The 19,263-nt window shown below is 36.3% G+C and overlaps 1 protein-coding gene and 1 pseudogene across 1 annotated transcript in view; one reads left to right on the top strand and one right to left on the bottom strand.

The window, feature by feature from the left end:
* Positions 1–14,930, bottom strand: part of LOC145263807 (zinc finger MYND domain-containing protein 11-like) — a 219,103-nt gene extending 204,173 nt beyond the window's left edge. Inside the window, exon 1 of the mRNA XM_080120872.1 lies at positions 14,758–14,930. The gene's annotated coding sequence lies outside the window, so the exon portion shown is untranslated. The remainder of the gene's footprint in view (positions 1–14,757) is intronic.
* Positions 3,956–4,408, top strand: LOC145263916 (histone-lysine N-methyltransferase SETMAR pseudogene; annotated as a pseudogene).
* Positions 14,931–19,263: the final 4,333 nt, after the last annotated feature.

The raw sequence follows: 19,263 nt of genomic DNA, 5'->3' as shown, positions 1-19,263 counted from the left end.
CGAAATTAAATTCCTGTGATCCTTACTTTTGTGAAAATCAGCGGGGATTCGTGTTTACAAATGATTACAGAAGCTTTTTTTTTTGCTTTTTTTTTTCAACTAACAGACATTTTGGTTTATTATAATAATTTTGTTATAAAAATGTATATTTTCCTTAATTCTGTATCTTAAGATTGCTATTTACTAATTATTATTTAAATAATTTCAGAAAACTGATAATTATTTTTCCAGAAGTTGATTTATTCAGACTTGAAATTCAAACAAATTTTTTAACATTTTTCAGTTATTTTTTTTTTATCATGCAAATATATTTGTTGTTGTTTTTTTAGAGATTAACTTTGGTTTTATCTTTTAAACACAAAAATTTAGACGTAAACGAAAGAAATTATGATGCATCTCTTAAAATGTGTAGGGCTCTGCTCTCTCTCCCTTGTACCTATTATTTGGCCGACGTTATCTGGTAAAAAGTTTAGAGAAAAATAAAGCACTTGTGCATTTTAGTTTTTGAAGATTTCCATCCGGAATAAGGGGAGACGATTCAAGTTCTTAAATTTATGATTTTTTTTTTTTTTTTTTAAGTTTAATTTAAATAGTCTGCCTCTGTTCCGTTCCAAGTGGAAATCTTCAAAAATGAAAAAAAAAAAAAATATACTAAAATGCACCTGTGCCAAAAAATAATTTTGAATATTAAGTCACATTCTATGTTTATATTTTAAAAAAAAAATTGTAAGAAAATATATTTAAGATTGGTCAAACAGAAAATATATTTTTGAAAGATTAGTCATTAAAAAGGGAAGACGCCGGATCAATAAAAAAAAAAAAAAAAAAAATTCGATAGATTTTATGTTTGCATTTTGTTTTTCTTTTTTAAAGAACGCGGTTTTGCAATAAAATAACTGTTTCTTTTTTTAATTATCCCCGTATTATTTGTTTGTGTTATTCCAGCAGTTATCGACACAGGTGAGCTGGAGCTGCACTGCACCCAGGCTGCCCACTTTCTACAGAGGTCCAGTCCACTAGACAATTGAGGTAGCTAGTCAGCCATCTTCTCCAGCCAGATGCCCAGGTGTTTCTCGAAAGTGTCGGGTGGGTGGGCGTTGGGGGGGGACACTATTTCTTATTGCAGCTGGAATACAGTTGAATGTTTTTGTGCAACTGTCGATGAAGTTGTGGTGGATGAGGGACTTAATCCTCTGTGTAGTCCCAGGTGTGGTTTTTATATAGCACAGCCTCCCTCGCCACTAGTGAGTTCTTTCTATTATTGTTGTGTTTGGGACTCTTCCAATATTTTCCATATGTAGATGATAATATATCATTCTCTTTGATGTTGTAGTGAATACAGTTGCAGCTCCTTCAGTCTCTCCCAGTAATTCATTCGGTCTACCCCACATATTTTGCTCGTGAATGTCTACCCCACATATTTTGCTCGTGAATGTCTACCCCACATATTTTGCTCGTGAATGTCTACCCCACATATTTTGCTCGTGAATGTCTACCCCACATATTTTGCTCGTGAATGTCTACCCCACATATTTTGCTCGTGAATGTCTACCCCACATATTTTGCTCGTGAATGTCTACCCCACATATTTTGCTCGTGAATGTCTACCCCACATATTTTGCTCGTGAATGTCTACCCCACATATTTTGCTCGTGAATGTCTACCCCACATATTTTGCTCGTGAATGTCTACCCCACATATTTTGCTCGTGAATGTCTACCCCACATATTTTGCTCGTGAATGTCTACCCCACATATTTTGCTCGTGAATGTCTACCCCACATATTTTGCTCGTGAATGTCTACCCCACATATTTTGCTCGTGAATGTCTACCCCACATATTTTGCTCGTGAATGTCTACCCCACATATTTTGCTCGTGAATGTCTACCCCACATATTTTGCTCGTGAATGTCTACCCCACATATTTTGCTCGTGAATGTCTACTCCACATATTTTGCTCGTGAATGTCTACCCCACATATTTTGCTCGTGAATGTCTACCCCACATATTTTGCTCGTGAATGTCTACCCCACATATTTTGCTCGTGAATGTCTACCCCACATATTTTGCTCGTGAATGTCTACCCCACATATTTTGCTCGTGAATGTCTACCCCACATATTTTGCTCGTGAATGTCTACCCCACATATTTTGCTCGTGAATGTCTACCCCACATATTTTGCTCGTGAATGTCTACCCCACATATTTTGCTCGTGAATGTCTACCCCACATATTTTGCTCGTGAATGTCTACCCCACATATTTTGCTCGTGAATGTCTACCCCACATATTTTGCTCGTGAATGTCTACCCCACATATTTTGCTCGTGAATGTCTACCCCACATATTTTGCTCGTGAATGTCTACCCCACATATTTTGCTCGTGAATGTCTACCCCACATATTTTGCTCGTGAATGTCTACCCCACATATTTTGCTCGTGAATGTCTACTCCACATATTTTGCTCGTGAATGTCTACCCCACATATTTTGCTCGTGAATGTCTACCCCACATATTTTGCTCGTGAATGTCTACCCCACATATTTTGCTCGTGAATGTCTACCCCACATATTTTGCTCGTGAATGTCTACCCCACATATTTTGCTCGTGAATGTCTACCCCACATATTTTGCTCGTGAATGTCTACCCCACATATTTTGCTCGTGAATGTCTACCCCACATATTTTGCTCGTGAATGTCTACCCCACATATTTTGCTCGTGAATGTCTACTCCACATATTTTGCTCGTGAATGTCTACTCCACATATTTTGCTCGTGAATGTCTACCCCACATATTTTGCTCGTGAATGTCTACCCCACATATTTTGCTCGTGAATGTCTACCCCACATATTTTGCTCGTGAATGTCTACCCCACATATTTTGCTCGTGAATGTCTACCCCACATATTTTGCTCGTGAATGTCTACCCCACATATTTTGCTCGTGAATGTCTACTCCACATATTTTGCTCATGAATGTCTACTCCACATATTTTGCTCGTGAATGTTCTCCGGGTTGCTTCTATTTTGCAGATTTTTGTTACTTTTTGTGGAAACTACAGTTGAAAGCAGTATTCCAGCATTGGAAGGGCAATGGATTTCCATAGTGTGAGCATGCTCCCACTCCTCCTACTCCTGAAGGTTCTCAGTATCCATCATGTTTGTCGTCTTGCGACGGCTATTGTATGGTCAATATGTTGTGTGAAGGTGACATCGTTGCTCATATAAACCCCCCCCCGAGATCTTTCACTACTTCCTTTGATATAGTTTTTTGTTGCCCACATCAGTATCCAGATATTTCCTTGAGATGGCCTTTATTACCATATTGGAGTAGTTCAAATTTGTCTCCATTTAGAGCCATATTGTTGTCATTAAACCATTTTATAATTTTGTTGAGGTCTTGTATTAGGTTGTTACAAAAATAATGCCCACCTAAAATGATGCGCTTTGAAAAGTCATTTTAATACAAAATTTGTAGTTCATTTTAGGGTTATATACTAAATAAAATTTTTTAATTTATTTTCAGGTAAAAAAATTTTTTTCGAAGCATACAGAGCCCTAAATGCAAGATCCAAAACATGACCTTCACCTACACATGTTGCACGAGTTCAAACTTGGGCTTAATGCCTCCAAAACTTCTAATATCAACAGAGCATGGCAAGAGGGGTCCACAAATGATCAGACAGTACAAAGGCGATTCCAAGAATTTTGTATTGGAGACGAAAGCCTTGAAGATGAAGGTAGAGGGCGAGCATGCAGTTTTGACAACAAACAATTGCAACAGTTGTTGAGCAAAATCCTTGTCAAAGGGTCAGAGAAATGACATTTGGCGTTAGTACTGCAACAGTTTCATGCCATTTAGAAAGGTGAAAAAACTCAATGTATTCCTCATGAGCTCAATGAGAATCAAAATCTTAGGAAATTTGAAGTCTGTTCAATGCTTTGTGTGCGTAATAGCAATGACCCCTTTCTTGACCGAATTGTCACAAGTGACAAAGTGGATTCTTTATGATAATCGTAAACGATCTGGTCAGTGGCTTGATTGTAATGAGTCTCCCGAACTCTTCCTAAAGCCAAAGTTGCATCAGCAAAAGATTATGGTGACAGTTTGGTGGTCTATAATCGGTGTTATCCACTACAGCTTTTTGAGAACCAATCAGAGTATTACAGCAGAGATCTCTTGCAGTCAACTTACCGAAATGCATGCTTCCTTGCAATATGGGAGCCTTGCCTTGGTGAATCAATCTGGTCCAATTCTGCTCCACGATAATGTGCAACCACATGTTGCAAGATTGACTCTGCAGAAATTCACAGACTTGGGATACGAGACTTTAACACATCCTCCATATTCTCCCTTTTTGCCTAATGAGTATCATTTTTTTAAAGCATTTAAGCTCATTTTTAAATGGTAAAACGTTTCGGTCCAAAGAAGAGGTAGAATCAGCTTTCAAAAATTTTGTTGCATCACAGACAATAACTTTTTATCAACAAGGAATAAATAATATTTATAGATCGATGGCAGGGATGCATAGTTGGGCAAGGCTCGTATTTTGATTAATTTTAACATTTCTATTGTTCATTTTTCAAGAATGTTTGTTTCTGAAATCGGCCATTATTTTTGTAACAACCTAATAAAAGCCTTGAGTCATGTGGTGTGGAGATCTTTTTCATGATTCGTGTGTCGCCAGCAAAAGATGTTCCAGTTCTATCTATGTCAGTGACTTTTATAAAAAACAATAGAGGACCTAATACTGAGCCTTGTGGTATGCCGCTGATGACCTTACGTGCCTCTGATAAGCTCCCTCAAATGGTTACTTTTTGTGTGATGTCCGAGAGGAAGCAGGGTGTCTACATCCCGAGCAAACAAATTTTATTCAGGAGTATACAAATGTCTATTTTGTCAAAAGCTTTTGCGAAGTTTATATAGATTACATCATCTCCATCTTGAATATCATGTAGGATGTTCTCATTGTGACAGAGCAGCGACAACCAGGAGCGGTCCTGTAAAAAAAAAAACATGTCCTTTGTTGAAGGCTCCTTTGTTTTCCAGAAAGTCTACCACCTTATGTCACAGTATTCTTTCAACAATCTTTATTAGATGTGATGTCAACACTACTGGTCTATCATTTTTTGCTATTCCTCTACTACCTCCTTTGTGTATTGGCGTAATCATACCATATATCAGAGCTTGAGGTACATATCCTTCTTGTAGAGATTTATTCCAGAGCAGTTGTAGTGGGAGGGATAGCTGGTGTTTGCGATTTTTCAGAAGTCGCAAATGAAAGCCATCGGGTTTCGATGCTGAGTGAGGTGAGATTTTGTCAATGGGCGAGGTTTATTTTGGGCTTTTAGAATTTGACTTAATAATAATAAATACAAAAACAGAAATTTTTATGAAGCAACTGGCCATTATAGAACGAAGATGTCATATTTCAAAAATTACGTAAATCAACCAAGTTGTTTTTAACTAAAAAATTAAAAAATCAAAAGGCAACTTGTGTAAAAAAAAAAAAAAATTAAAAAAAAAAAATGGACAGTGTTTACTGTTAACATAAAAATTACATTGCTTAATATCTGGAAAGCTACTTTCTGCGCAAATTTAAATGCGATATTCGTTTTCAGCATACCCGAAAACCTTAACAAGTCGTCTTTTTAAAGGGTAATTATTAAGATGGAAAATAAGTAAAAAATTTACCAAATCAAATTTCATGACGGGGGAGTCGAGAGCCACACTGATTTTAGAATGTGTTAAAATTCAAGGGCGATAACTTAATTTAACTACAGAGATTCTATATTCAAAATAAAACTTTAAAATCGTAAATTTTTATTTTCTTAGATAAAAAAAAAAAATTGATTTACGTGCTTTTTTTTTATGACACATTTGTTCCGTGACGAGTATGTACAAAGATGTTTCTGTATTTTTTTTTTTTTAAGTTTAATTTTTTATATTTTGTAACCCAGATATTTTTAGTTGAAAGAACAGAATGATAAAACTAACTAAAGTATAAAAAATGCGTTCTGGTGGATTTCATTTTGTGATTAAAAAACAAAAACATTTTCAACAATAATTTTCTTTAATGATTTTCGCATTTTTTTTATAAATCATAAATATTCAATTTAAATCATTTTAAATTAATCAATGTGCAAGTCGTAGTCGAAATAAAAACACACGCAGCCGTTTCACAATTTTATTAATTATAGTGAGCCTGAGCCTTTTCATTGATAAAGAAAAAAAGAGAGTAAGTATTCATTCATTACTTCAAATGTATGGTAACGCAACGGTGAAATAAACAGACAGGCGAGATTTAAAATGTAGGTGACCAATTTTTCAGATTTTTAAAAATCATAATTAGAACGCAGTAAGAAGTGGAAATAAACATTAAAAATACGATAATTGCTAACATAACAGTTAAATACTTCATGCAATATGGACATATTTTTCCAGTGGAGCAAAGAAAAGAACCATATGTTACTTATTAAAAAAAAAAAAAAAAAAAAAACTCTAAAAAGACGATAAGAAAACAAACTATTCTTTTAATATATAATAAAAAGAAATCATTGTTGTTGTTGTTATTATTATTATTATTATTATTATTATTATTATGAGAAGAAGTAAAAGAATTGTTACTATTTATGGTTTCATTCGGCTCCCATAGAAAAAAAATTGGGTCAGGCATGCATTTGGTACAATTTACACAAGGAAAGGGAGAAAAAGGCTGATTCGTCCGTGGGCCGTTTTATAAGTAGACTTAGTACGAATTAGCACTGTTATATTTGGTTGCTACTAGTGAGATTTATAGGCATTTTAGGAAGAGTTGTACTACATAGGCTTGAGAGAAAGAAAAAAAAGATTCCAGTTTTAAAAACAAAATAGAAAAAAAGAAAAGAAAAAACGAGGGTGGAGGAGTCTCCATCTAAACAAAAGAGAAAATATTTCAAGTTTTATTTTATTTAAATTCATAATAAATAATATTACTTTTTTTCTTGGTAAATAAAATATTAACCTCTAAAACAAACGATTACTATATACAAATATATAATTTACATTAAAATATAAACAGCGGTTGCTGTGCATAATGGTGTCACAAAAATTATCTTTTGACGAAAAAGAAAATTTCTTATATATATATATATATATACACACACACACACGAGAGAGAGAGAGAGAGACAAAAGAAAGCAGATATAAGTAGGAATTTAAATAGATAACTTTGATAAACAAATAAAATGATTGCAAACGCCACCACGTGACTAAAAAACAGGTACTTTTAAATAAAATTGACTACATTTAAAAAAAAAAATTTTTTATTAAATTTTATACTTTTAAAATATTAAATTCATTTATTTTTCTAGATTTACTTGTCATAATTATTCAATAAATTTTAAACCAACTAATAAATTCAAGTTCGTTAAAATTAAACTGCGTTGCCCGGGAACTTTATTATTATTATTATTATTATTATTAAATTGCATTTTTCTGTAAAAAATACTTTGTTTGCATTTTTTTATAAAATGCAAACAAAAAAAAATATTAACTTTTCATAGTTAAATTTCGGTATAGTTTAGCCATTAAATTATTAAATCATTTTTTTTAATGTGAGTTTTTTAAATCAATCTATGTCAATTGAATTTCAAAATTTTCAGTGAAAATTTAAGAATTTAAAAGTGAGTATTTTATATTCGACAGTTTAAAGGATTCTAAATTTCTAAAAAAAAATAAAAAATAAAAAAAAATAAGTGTTACTAAGTAATTAGATTTTTTTAACGTTAAAATCGCTGACTTGAAATCGAAAGGTATTCAGGTTGATTTAATTTTGTAATTATTTTTTATTGATAGAGTGATCAACGAGAAACTAAAACAATCGAATTGTTTTAGTTTCGTAACTTTTTACTGAATCAACAACACATTTTTTGGCCATTATGTGTGAAGATTCTGAAGTTTAAAAATTAGAATTTATAGTGGGGGACCAGTTTCGTACATAAAATTAACGTAAATAATTCCCCAATTGTGCCAAGCTAACGTTTTTGGGGACAGGTAATTTTTTTTTTTTTTTTTTTTTTTTTTTTTTGCTACGGAAGATAAATCCTTCTGTGTTGTGGGAGTGGTGTCTTACTTTTTTTAAGCGATTACGTGTGGTTACTTTTTACGATATTGCGACGCGGCTTTAAAAGTTACTGCCCCCCCCCCCCAAGTTAACAGCCCTAAAATGTTAGAACAACCCCTGGAACCCGGAAATGGGAGGGGGGTCATTTTACGTTCAATTTATATACGGAACTGATTCCTCACTTTAAATTCTACAATACTTCGGGGTTTTTTTTTTTTTTCTAAATCTATAATTCTTCCTTGCATCTTGTCTTCGACGATCGGGCGATTCCATCTTTTAAAAAAGGGATCACAGGTGAATTATGTGTATGTTTTAGTTTCGATTCTAGCTTATTATATGACTTGGGTGCCATCAGTTAGAATCGAAACTAAAACAGACAACTCTCAACCCTCATTCCTTAGCCTTTGAGCCACGCCCATACAAATATATATACACGCACACTATGTAATAAATATATAAATATATATATATATATATATATATATATATATATATATATATATATACATACACACATAATATAGTAATCGAATCGATAGAGTATTATCTGAGAATATACATACGTAATCTGCATGAATTAAAATATATTTAAGCGTATCTTACGGCCGGGTACTGCCGGGCACATTGCTAGATATGTTCTATCCCCCGCCCCCAAGTTTTGAAAACAGTTGGAATGTCATGGGGGGGGGGGTTACAGGAAACGCAAAAAAAAATAGGTGCTTATTCAGATTGGCACTTATGGCAGCAATTAAAAGTAAAGAAAATATAGAGAAGTCTGTATGATGTACGTACTCGTTACAGAACAAAGATGTCATATTCCAAAAAATTACGTAAATCAACGGACCTGTACGAAAGTGCCCCCCCCCAAAAATGCGTGTTTTTCACCTTTTTATTTTTTTTTCTGACGATTATCATAGATTACAGACTTAAGTATCATATTAGCAGAAAAAAAATTAATGCCTTTAAGAGGTTCACTTCCTCGTTATAACGTTCTAATCACGTGATAAGTCGGTAAAGAAATGGATAGTAAAGTCAGGTAGCAATGAATGAGAAAGTGTACTCCCCTTTTTAAAAGTAATTAAATTATTGTTGGCACTTCTGCATTAGCAGTATCAGAATTTTTGTAGGAATTTTTGACACCCCTAACACGAAACTGCGAATACAATATAAAAATCTCGTAATTTCTGTTAAAAGTGGGTTATTTATTTTCTTTATGGATTATACTTCCAAAATAAACTATTACAGTTGTTTTAAAAGTAATAGAATTTTTTTTTTTTTTTAAACAGTAATGAATTTTCCGAACTCAATATTTTTCAATTTTTAAACTTTAAAAATCTATCAAAATTTTTCTATTGATTCTATTTTTACGATATTTTCAGGGTCAATGTGAAATTTTATGTTCTTTCCAATAAACCGAATATAATATTTTAGACAAACGTTTTTTTTTTTTTAAATTCACGCCCCCCCCCCCCCAAGTGTCACCCACTTTCAACTTTCTCTTAAAAAGTAAATAATTTATGTCGGAGAGTTTTATATATCACAAATTGAAGAGAAAAGGTCAATAAATAATATATTCAAATTTAAAACGAAAAAAAAATCCCTTTTTTAGAAATTTACCTGTAAAGTCCGAAGTTTAAAACCTTATTTTATAAGAACACATTGTTTTTTTTGTCTTTTTTTTTTTTAATGAAACCTTGGTCCTTGCTCCTTTAATTGAAAAAAAAATTAGGGCTTGAATTACATTTTTCGAGGAGTTATAAGCTTGGAAAGATGGGGTGGAATTATTCACTATTTTCACGAAATTTCTGACACTGCTACTTCTGCATGACAGTGACATATTAGCAACAGAGACGAGTTAACGACCCCTGTTCTTCGAAAGATAACTGCCGGCTAGCGGCCATTCTGTGAACCTCAAATATAAACAAGTGTTTACGATAACGCAAAAAATATGAAAATCGAAACATTTATTGAATAAAAAATGTATCAAAATATAATTTTCATGTATTAATTTTTTTCTCTAATTTTAAAATATCAAAATATAATTTTAGTTTGTCAATGTAGCAAAATAGAATTTAAAAAAAAGATGAAACGTTTATAGAGGTTTAAGAATAATATTTTTTTTCACATTGAGATTGTATAAATTTAAATTTTGCTCGTCAATGTAGCAAAATATAATTCTAATAAAGAAGTTTTCAGTGCTAAGTGCACTTGATCCGCGCTATTTTCAAAATAGGATTTTCAAGTTTCATTAAAGTTTAACGAGGTCTTGATTACAGATTAGGTACACAACACCCACCCGTACGCATGTTAAGAATGGCTTTCTAAATAACATTATTTCAGCACCCGACTGCACGAGTGCATACCAAGTTTTTATTTAAAAAAATTTACAGAAATTTTTTAATAATACTGTTTTTTTATTTTTATTTATTTATTTTTTTTTTTTTTCAAAGAGTGATTTTCATTTAAACCTTTTTGGAATATAGTGTTTTTGCATAGTTACAAGGGATAGAGTTCTCTTATTTGTTCAAAAAACCCTTCCAAGGGATTTTCTTGGCACGAACTTTTAGAAAAGGTACGAATTATCGACCCCTTTTCGTCCGACACACGCCCTTTATCGGACGTTATTGAAAGTAGAATACACACGTTCGTTCGCTTCATGTCACTGGCATGCAGAAGTGCCTTATTTTTTTTTCAAATATTTTCTAATATGATACTTAAGTCTATAATGTATGGTAATCATCGAAAAAAAAAAAAAAAAAAAGGTTAAAAACCGGTGCAGTGGTGCACAACGCCCACAACGGGCATTTTTAGGGGGTTGGCGCTCTCGTAGAAGTCTGCCCGTAAATCGGTTTGTTTGTTTTTTTTTTGTTTTTTTGTTTTTTGTTTTTTTTAAGAAAAACAAAAAATTACGATTTTTAGTGATTTTACTACTAAACTGCATTGAACGTAAGGCTGATTTTTTACCTGAATTTCGATTTGAGTTGTCTCCAATTTTTTATTGTTTAATATTTTATCATGATGGGGGGGGGGGACATTACGACTCGCTTCTTAATTGTAAAATTTGCTTTTTTGGATCAAATTACGTGATTTTTTGGAATATTTCATCTTTGTTCCCTAACTGGCACGTACATCAATACATCATACAAACTTTTCTGTATTTTGTTTATTTTTGTCGCCATATGTGCCAATCAAGCAAAGCACAATATATTATATGTATGCCTTTGGTAAAATTTATTTGTTATATTTTGGGGGGGGGGGGGTTGTACCTATTTACTATGCCTCCCCACGGGACAGAGTTAGACACCAGGGTCGTTTTTTAACGTGGAGAAAAGGTACAAAAATAAAAATTGTCTCAGTCGTGAAGGATTTCTCCTCCACCGAAAGAGAACAAAAAATGGAAGTGCACTGCAGCACTCAGCAGTAGAACAGATACTACACTTTGATCTTGACCAAAAGGCCACAAAAAACAAATATATAACAAATAAATGTTATCAAAAGCAAGATAAGTTACTTTTCTGCCAAACTGGATATATTTTTCGTGTTTTTATTCAATGTAACATGTTTATTCAGCTCGAAAAACATACATTGTTTACCGATGTATTGGAAAATTCTAAATGGCGCCCGACTCTCTCTTTAACACGGTAAGTTCGGGAAAAGGTGTTATAAATAATAAACTAGACAAAATACTATTAAAAAAAAAAAACACCGAATATATGCCAACCTATGTCACGGTAATATATATTGAGCGCGTTCGCGTTTCTAACAGTATTTTGTCTAGTTTTATATTTATAGCACCTTTTCCCAAACTTACCGTGTTAATGAGAGACGGGGACGCCATTTTGAATGTTCCAATACATCGGTAAACACAGTATATTTTTTCGAGCTGAATAAACATGTTACATTGAATAAAAACACTAAAAACATATCCAGTTAGGTAGAAAAGTAACTTATCTTACTTTTGATAACATTTGTTATATATTTATTTTTTGACAACTTCTTCGAATCTATGTGTACAGTAATACAAAGCCTTTTTATTATTTCTTAGCCACTTCCTCGGTTTGTTGTCGAAAGTAAAACATGCTCCAAACATTTGTTTTATTTTTTTCCACACCTTCAGGAATTTCTCTGGCACAGTCGGAGAAGAAACTGTCTTCGGTAATTAGTAAATATACAATAAGTGAGCGCCCTCAATTATGATTCTTTAATTACAAAAGACAGTTTCATTTTATTAGTAAATCTATCAGGTGGATTATTATTGTTAGCGCTGACAAAAAAGAAAACAATAGATAATATGCATGGCAGCCCTTTTGAGAGACAATCGCTTCAATATACTCACTTTTTTTGACATCCGGAAATTATTTAAAACTCATCAACTGTCGAAGAGAAAATTATTTCTGATTTTAAATAGAGTTGTTTAAAACTTTTTTTTTTAAATCTCAAATATTTTATTGCGTTTCTTAAACGGAAAGGAACTGAATTTTTGAACGCGCCTCTGTCGTACGAAAGATGCAAAGCAAATCATCTCAAGAAAAGCTCGATATATTTGTAAACACATTTTTTTATGTAACCAGTTGTACCCGATGCTGTCCGGGTGCAAGAACTTGTACAAAATAATTAAAAATATGTTTACAAATTTTCTTCTATGTTGAAGTTTTTATCTTTAAAAGATGACCGTGTATTGTTTGATCAGTTAACTATTAATTGGATAAAGCAGTTATAAAACTACAACTAAGCATTATTTCAATGGCAGCCATCTTAAAGTTGAAAAATTCAATATAATCTTGAATAAGTTATAAGGAGTTTAACTAAAAAGCAGGTAAATCTTCAATAGGACAACAGACCACATTGACCAAAAAATGGATAACATGACGATTCACATATACATAATTTGCAAATATAAGAATTTTTGGTATTTTTTTATGACCTGCTCCAGCGTAGTATATGCACTCCCAACCACCGTGTTAAGAACGGCTTTCGGAATAAACACCCTCCCAACCTCCCCATGTCAAGAACGGCTTCCGATGTTGAGGAGGGGTTATTCCGAAAGCCATTCTTAACATGGGGAGGTTGGGGTGGTTACGCTGGGGGAGGGGGCACGTCGTAAAAATTTACCGAATTTTTATAGAATAGTCAAATTTTGGGAGCAAGAAGATTTGGCTTCTAATAATGCAATTGGGGGGGGGGGATAAATAAATAAAACAGAACGAAATTTAAATTTCCATTCCATTTTTAAAACAACCTCAAAAGCAGAGCTTTCGACAAGTTTTACACAGAATAGTTACAAAAATCCTCCCCATGTTAAGAAGGGCTTTCTAAATAATAACATTATTTCAGCACGGACGGTTCAATAAGTGCATAAATACCGATGTTTTTTTTTTATTCAATTGTAAGGTTAAAGTATAGAATAGTTACAAAACACTCCCCATGTTAAGAACGGCTTTTTAAATAATAACATTATTATTTCAGCACAGACAGATCAATAAGTGCACTCACTGCACTAATGCAGAATGCACTAGTACCAACATGTAAAACTTTAATTAAACTTGGAAATACAATTTAAAAAGTAGCGCGGATCAGTAAGTGCGCTGGCACCCGATTTCTTTTTTTCAATGACTGAAGACGGAAATGTTTTTTTGTTTGTTTGTTTTGTTTTTTAAAAAGACGGTCACCACTTATCAAGGCCCGGAAGCCACTCGGGGATAAAGGTTATTGTAAGTACAGTACGTTAGTGTGGCGATTTAATAAAGTGTTGTATCAGAACAGATACTACACTTTAATGTATGTCTGTGTGTGCTATCTAGAACCGATTTTTTTTAAATCATAACCTAAGTATTAAGTTTACGTTGGTTCACATTCTGTTGAAGCACACACACACACACACACACACACATATATATATAAGCCTAAGAAAAGAAAACAAATTACTAGTTATAATTTGTAAATAACTTATCGAAAGAAATATATTGATTTTTAAGTGTTTATTAACCTAGATATAAAAAATCTAGAAATAAATGTAATTATAAAAACAAACAATGACGAATAAAAAAAAGTCAAGCACATGGACACTTGTTTTATTACCAAGTGAAAAAAAAACTAAAAATAACTTGCACTTAAGTTAAAACTTTGAGCTGTTTTCTCTTTTAAAAAGATCGCAGAATTAATACTAATAAAAATGTAAATAAATGAAAAGGACTAAAACGGTTATTTTCTGGCAAAAAGTTTAAGAAAATTGTTAAAAATGTTTTTTTAAAACAATACAGAGAAAAAGTGATCTTTTTTATTTTTAGTGTTTACTTATTTTTTTCTATGGAAGGCAGTTGTGATTTTTCTTGATATAATTTTTAAAAAATCCGTTTTATATATTAAAAATTATTTCAAAGTTTTATTTTTTATTTTTTTTAAGTCCTAACATATCCTCCCAGTTTAAAAATCTATAGATAAATCAGAATTAGATAGATTTACTCTATTAAAACACAAACCATCTGGACTAGTTCCTTAAAGCAAGTTACAAAGGCCGACATGTTTAAAACAAGTCTTAACAAAATTATCCATGTTCCAGGGCCGCAAAATACACACGCATAAAATAAATACACGCACCCCTTAAAAAAAGCACAGTATTTAATTAATTTAAAATTAAGAAATCAATCTTGTCTTACCAATAAATTTTCTTTGTCCGTCTCCCGAAGACAAGTGGAGCTAGAAATCCGCCGGGAAGCTAATGAAAGGCTCGCAGCTAAAACAAGAAAAGACAAATTAACGCAGTCACAGATAGTTGGAGACGACTGCTATGAAAACGGTGTAAAAAAACATGGAGTTGTGTGTTGAACGTTACAAAATATGTGTACTACGTACACCGTATTGTCATGACAACACAACAATGCTCGGTGACGTTTTACACATAGGTGTATCATTTTTTTCTGTATTAATAAAACTATTAGGAATTTTTTAAAAAAATAAAAGATGCACTGTATCTCTGTCTGCTTTCGCGTATTTTTCTTGTCCGTGTATAATTTTAATAGTTGCACATTGACTTTTTTTTTTTTTTAATTTACTATTAATCTAGTTTTTATCGTCATATAAAATAAAAGTGCTGTCACGTGATATTAGGTGACCGGTGTAGCATCAAATAACATAGCCTCCTGTGTTTTGACCCGTGCGAATTCTTCAAATCACTCATTCCCCCCATCCCAACCCAAACATTCTATTTTTTAATTTTAAAAACAAAATAATAGTTTATTTCTGTTTTTTTTTGGGGGGGGGGGGGTACTTTTGTCTTTTGTAAATTTGTGATTTTATTAATCTTAAAAGTCGAACAGAAATAAAAAAAAATTTTTTTTAAATGGAAAATAGTTTTAATAAACCTTTTTCAAAAACAATTTAAATAACATCTTTTTTCAACAGACAATAAAAAGAATTGTAATCAGAGTTTTTTTTCTGTCTGTTTCGATTTACTCAAAACCGCACACACCTCGTCTTCTCATGTATCGTTCTCTTCTTCTTCTTCTACTTCTTGCTCTTTTTCTTCTTTTTTCTTCTCAGTCGTCAGAAGCGTCGTCTTTGTCTTGACTACGTTTTTCCTTCCCCCTTCTTGCTCACAGTGACCCGTTTTTATGCTAAGCTGAACTCTCGTGTGTGCGAGAGAACACGAGATTTTGCGTGATTACTTGGCAATATTAACCGGCCGCCGCCATCTTGCCATTTTTCTTTGGACGTGCCCGCTTTGCAAAGTGCACACCTCGAGCGTTTGTCAGGTAAGCCCGTCTGTTCGCAATTTATTACACACTCCCCCCTGATCTCATTATCACAGAAAGAGCAGGGAGGCGGTGGCCTTTTTCTTCGAGTGCTTCTTCGGAGAGGGGGATTCGGGGCTTCATCACCATCTGCGCTGTCTTCCGTGACACGAAGGTCGGCGAACCTAAAGCTGAGCATCGCAGTATCACTGTCCGGGTCTTCATCATCAGCAGGAGGGTCAGTACTTTGAAGGCTACCACTCTCAGTGTCGCTGTGCGTTGAAGCCGTCATGAACCAGAATGATGGGTCGCTGGTCACGGATTCAATTTCACTATCTTCGTCAAGCGGCAGCTGCGTTTGGAATACTGATCTTAAGTCTTTAATATGACGAGGTACTCCATCAACTCGCACCGCCTGCGGGCTGATCACTTCAGTGACATGACCGGTTCCGTAGCGAGTCGTGCACTGGCCTTGGGGTTTTTTAACCCAGACGACATCTCCCTCTTTTATGTTCTTTTGTGGTGGCTCCGGTTCGGGTAGTGAGCTGCTCTCCAAACCTCTCACCCTGACACGGTATGTATGTAGCGCGTTGGCTGGCGCGGTGGAGGGTGAAACATCGTCCTTAGGGGTGACGTTGTACCAATAGACTGCTTCAGGTACCATACACCCCTTCCGTGCTGCGATTGTCTTAACAGTTCTGTGATTGCGCTCAATAATCCCGTTTCCACTGGGAACATGGGCACACCGAAAACGCAGATGGATGCCCCAGCCATCTGCAAACTGTTTAAACGGCTCACTAACAAAAGCGGGGCCATTGTCAGTGAGTATCTCAGAAGGAGGGCCACGCTCGAGGAACACACCTTCCAACTCATGGATAATGGCAGCCGCGTCCTGCCGGCGAAGGGGCTGCCACAATGAAAACCTAGATGGTCCACAGTCGATAAGCGTCAAAAAATGCCTCCCGTTGTAGTGCGTTATGTCCATCGCAATCCTATCCCAATTACGCTTCACACTAAGTATTCCCTTCTTCTACCGGACAGGTGCTGGGTCGATCGATCGGCAGGTGTTGCAGCTTCCCACAACAGATTTCACAGCCCTCCGAGACACAGAGGGGTCAACCAATCTGGCGAAGTAAAGCGTTCGGTTTACACCGGGGTGCCCGCTTTGGCAATGGACATCATTAATATGCTCCGGGCTGAGTCTATGTCCCACTGCAGCGCAATTTACAGGTGCTGACTCGTTCACTTCTTTTGGCAGGTCTAGCCAACGGCGTGGCACTCTGGTCAGACGATCCGCCTGATTCAAACAGGACTGCACCAGTGTCACATCTATGACCAAGTCGTATTCTTTAGTGGTTTCGGTTAGGGTAGCAAGCCGCCTCCGGATCAACATTTCGGCCGACGCCTTCGTTGTCAAACGTGCTTTTCCGTTCAAGACATTGATCATCCACCGATGCACACACGTGGAATCCGTGATGATGTGAAGGATTCTAGCCTGCCACTGAAGCGCTAGATTGACTCCTTTCAGTGTAGCATCGAGTTCAGCTAGGTTTATATGCTTGGCGTCATTCTCCGGCCGAAGCCAGTAGGCATCTTCTATTATACTTCCGTCGACCGCCAGAGCAACGCCAAGGGCAAGTGAGCTGGCGTCTACCCAAACTGTAAATTCACTCCCATCGACGCACCAGCTCTCCCGTACAGGGTCATCATTGGTCACTCTGGCCACAACTTCCACCAGCATGCTTCGCAGGGCAGGATCATGCACTCCATCGTCCCATCCAGTTGACATAGAAGTTGCCCGTCGCTTTATGGCCGCTACAGCCACTCGGAGCCACCCACACACAGGGAAGTGACCCACCAATTTTCCGCAAATGGCAAACGTGCTCCGCCGTGTGATGGTAGATGGGATTTCCGAGATTTCACCACTCCTTCCCCATTGAAGGCCATCTGCACTTCCGCTCACCTGCAGTCCGAGCACTTTCGCCCCGTCCTGTAGCCGCTCCGGCTCCTTGCACGACAATCCGAAGTGCTCGAAGTGTTCTTTGACCGCCTGGGCAGACAAAAGGCTCTCATTGACAAAAATGTCGTCTATATACGACGATGTCGCATGTTGCACCGCTTCATCTTGACGGCGGATCGCCTGCATGATTGCTGTCATGATGTTAGGGGCTACATTCAGGCCGAATCCTAGCCTGGTCAAGCAATAGCGAGTTCCTTTGATCACCACCGTCTGGAACGGCCACAGCGATTTCTCAACACGTATTTGCAAGTACGCTCTTCGCAAGTCCAGTATGGCTGCTTCTGCACCCTGCCTCCGCCACTCCCGTAGTTTATGAGCACAGACATCAGCCCCCGCAGTGTGTGGGTCAACGTATTCATTAAGTTCCCGGTAATCAAGAACAGGTCGAACTTTCTGCTTGTTCTCTTGTCTGACAGCCATCAGGGGAATTAGCCCCCGCGGGGGCCCGAGCTCATCCTCTGGGTATGGAACTAACCAGCCATTATCCAGCCACACTTGAAGTTCTGCCTTGTACTGCCCCCTAAGCCACGCAGGAGGGGGATACTCTGTAAGTCGATTCCGCAATGACACTGGTGGCTGGTCGCCTGCCCATTTCCAGGACGCTGTCCAAGTGTTTGTGCCCTTATCGTATTCTGCATGGAAGTCGGGCTCATCGAGAGTGATTGCTGCACACATTTGTTTGTTTGGTCGAGAGAAGCTCACATCACCGGCGCCGTTCACAGTAATTCCGCCTAGCTGTGTGATAGCATCCATTCCAAGGAGAAGGTCATATCCGAGCAGCTCCCCATCGACCACTAACACCGTCACAGCAACCGGAGAGCTATTGCCAATGCTGATATGAACAACGCTGACCCCACAACACACCAATGAGCCTTGGCCGACAGTAAGTACAGGGATCCTTCGTTTCTTCCATGTGGCGCAATATTCCTTTCAAAGAAGGGTTTGGGTACAGCCGGTGTCAACCAGCGCTGAACGTTCACATCCATCAACTTGAACTGTTACTGCAGGCAGTGCTTTGTTCAATGCCGCGTTGGGGAGGGTGCTAGCGCTGCGGCGTCCTCCCCTTGCCCGTTTCCCGGACAATTCCGCGCTATGTGGCCTGGCTTATTGCATTGGTGACACCGTATTACTTGTCGTGCTCCATAATTAGGGGTGCGCCTTGTACCGCTTTTGCAGTCTCTGGAAAAGTGGTTGGGGCCACCACAGGTATAGCATCGTAGACCCTTCGTTGGCGAGTCCAGAGTGTCAACAGCTGCGGAGACTAGTTCTCGATCGTCTTTCAAGATGTTTTGTGCTCTCGCCAATAACTCCTCCAATCCAATCTCAGTGAGTCTTGACGATGCTCGCAGCAGTCGACTTGCCTCATCCGGAAGTCCCGACTAAAAGGCGCATGCCAATATGCGATCACTTGC

The sequence above is a fragment of the Euprymna scolopes genome, chromosome 39 (genome assembly GCF_053919585.1).
Source record: "Euprymna scolopes isolate OS-2025 chromosome 39, ASM5391958v1, whole genome shotgun sequence".
NCBI lineage: Eukaryota > Metazoa > Mollusca > Cephalopoda > Sepiida > Sepiolidae > Euprymna > Euprymna scolopes.
This window is presented reverse-complemented; position numbering and strand designations above follow the sequence as displayed.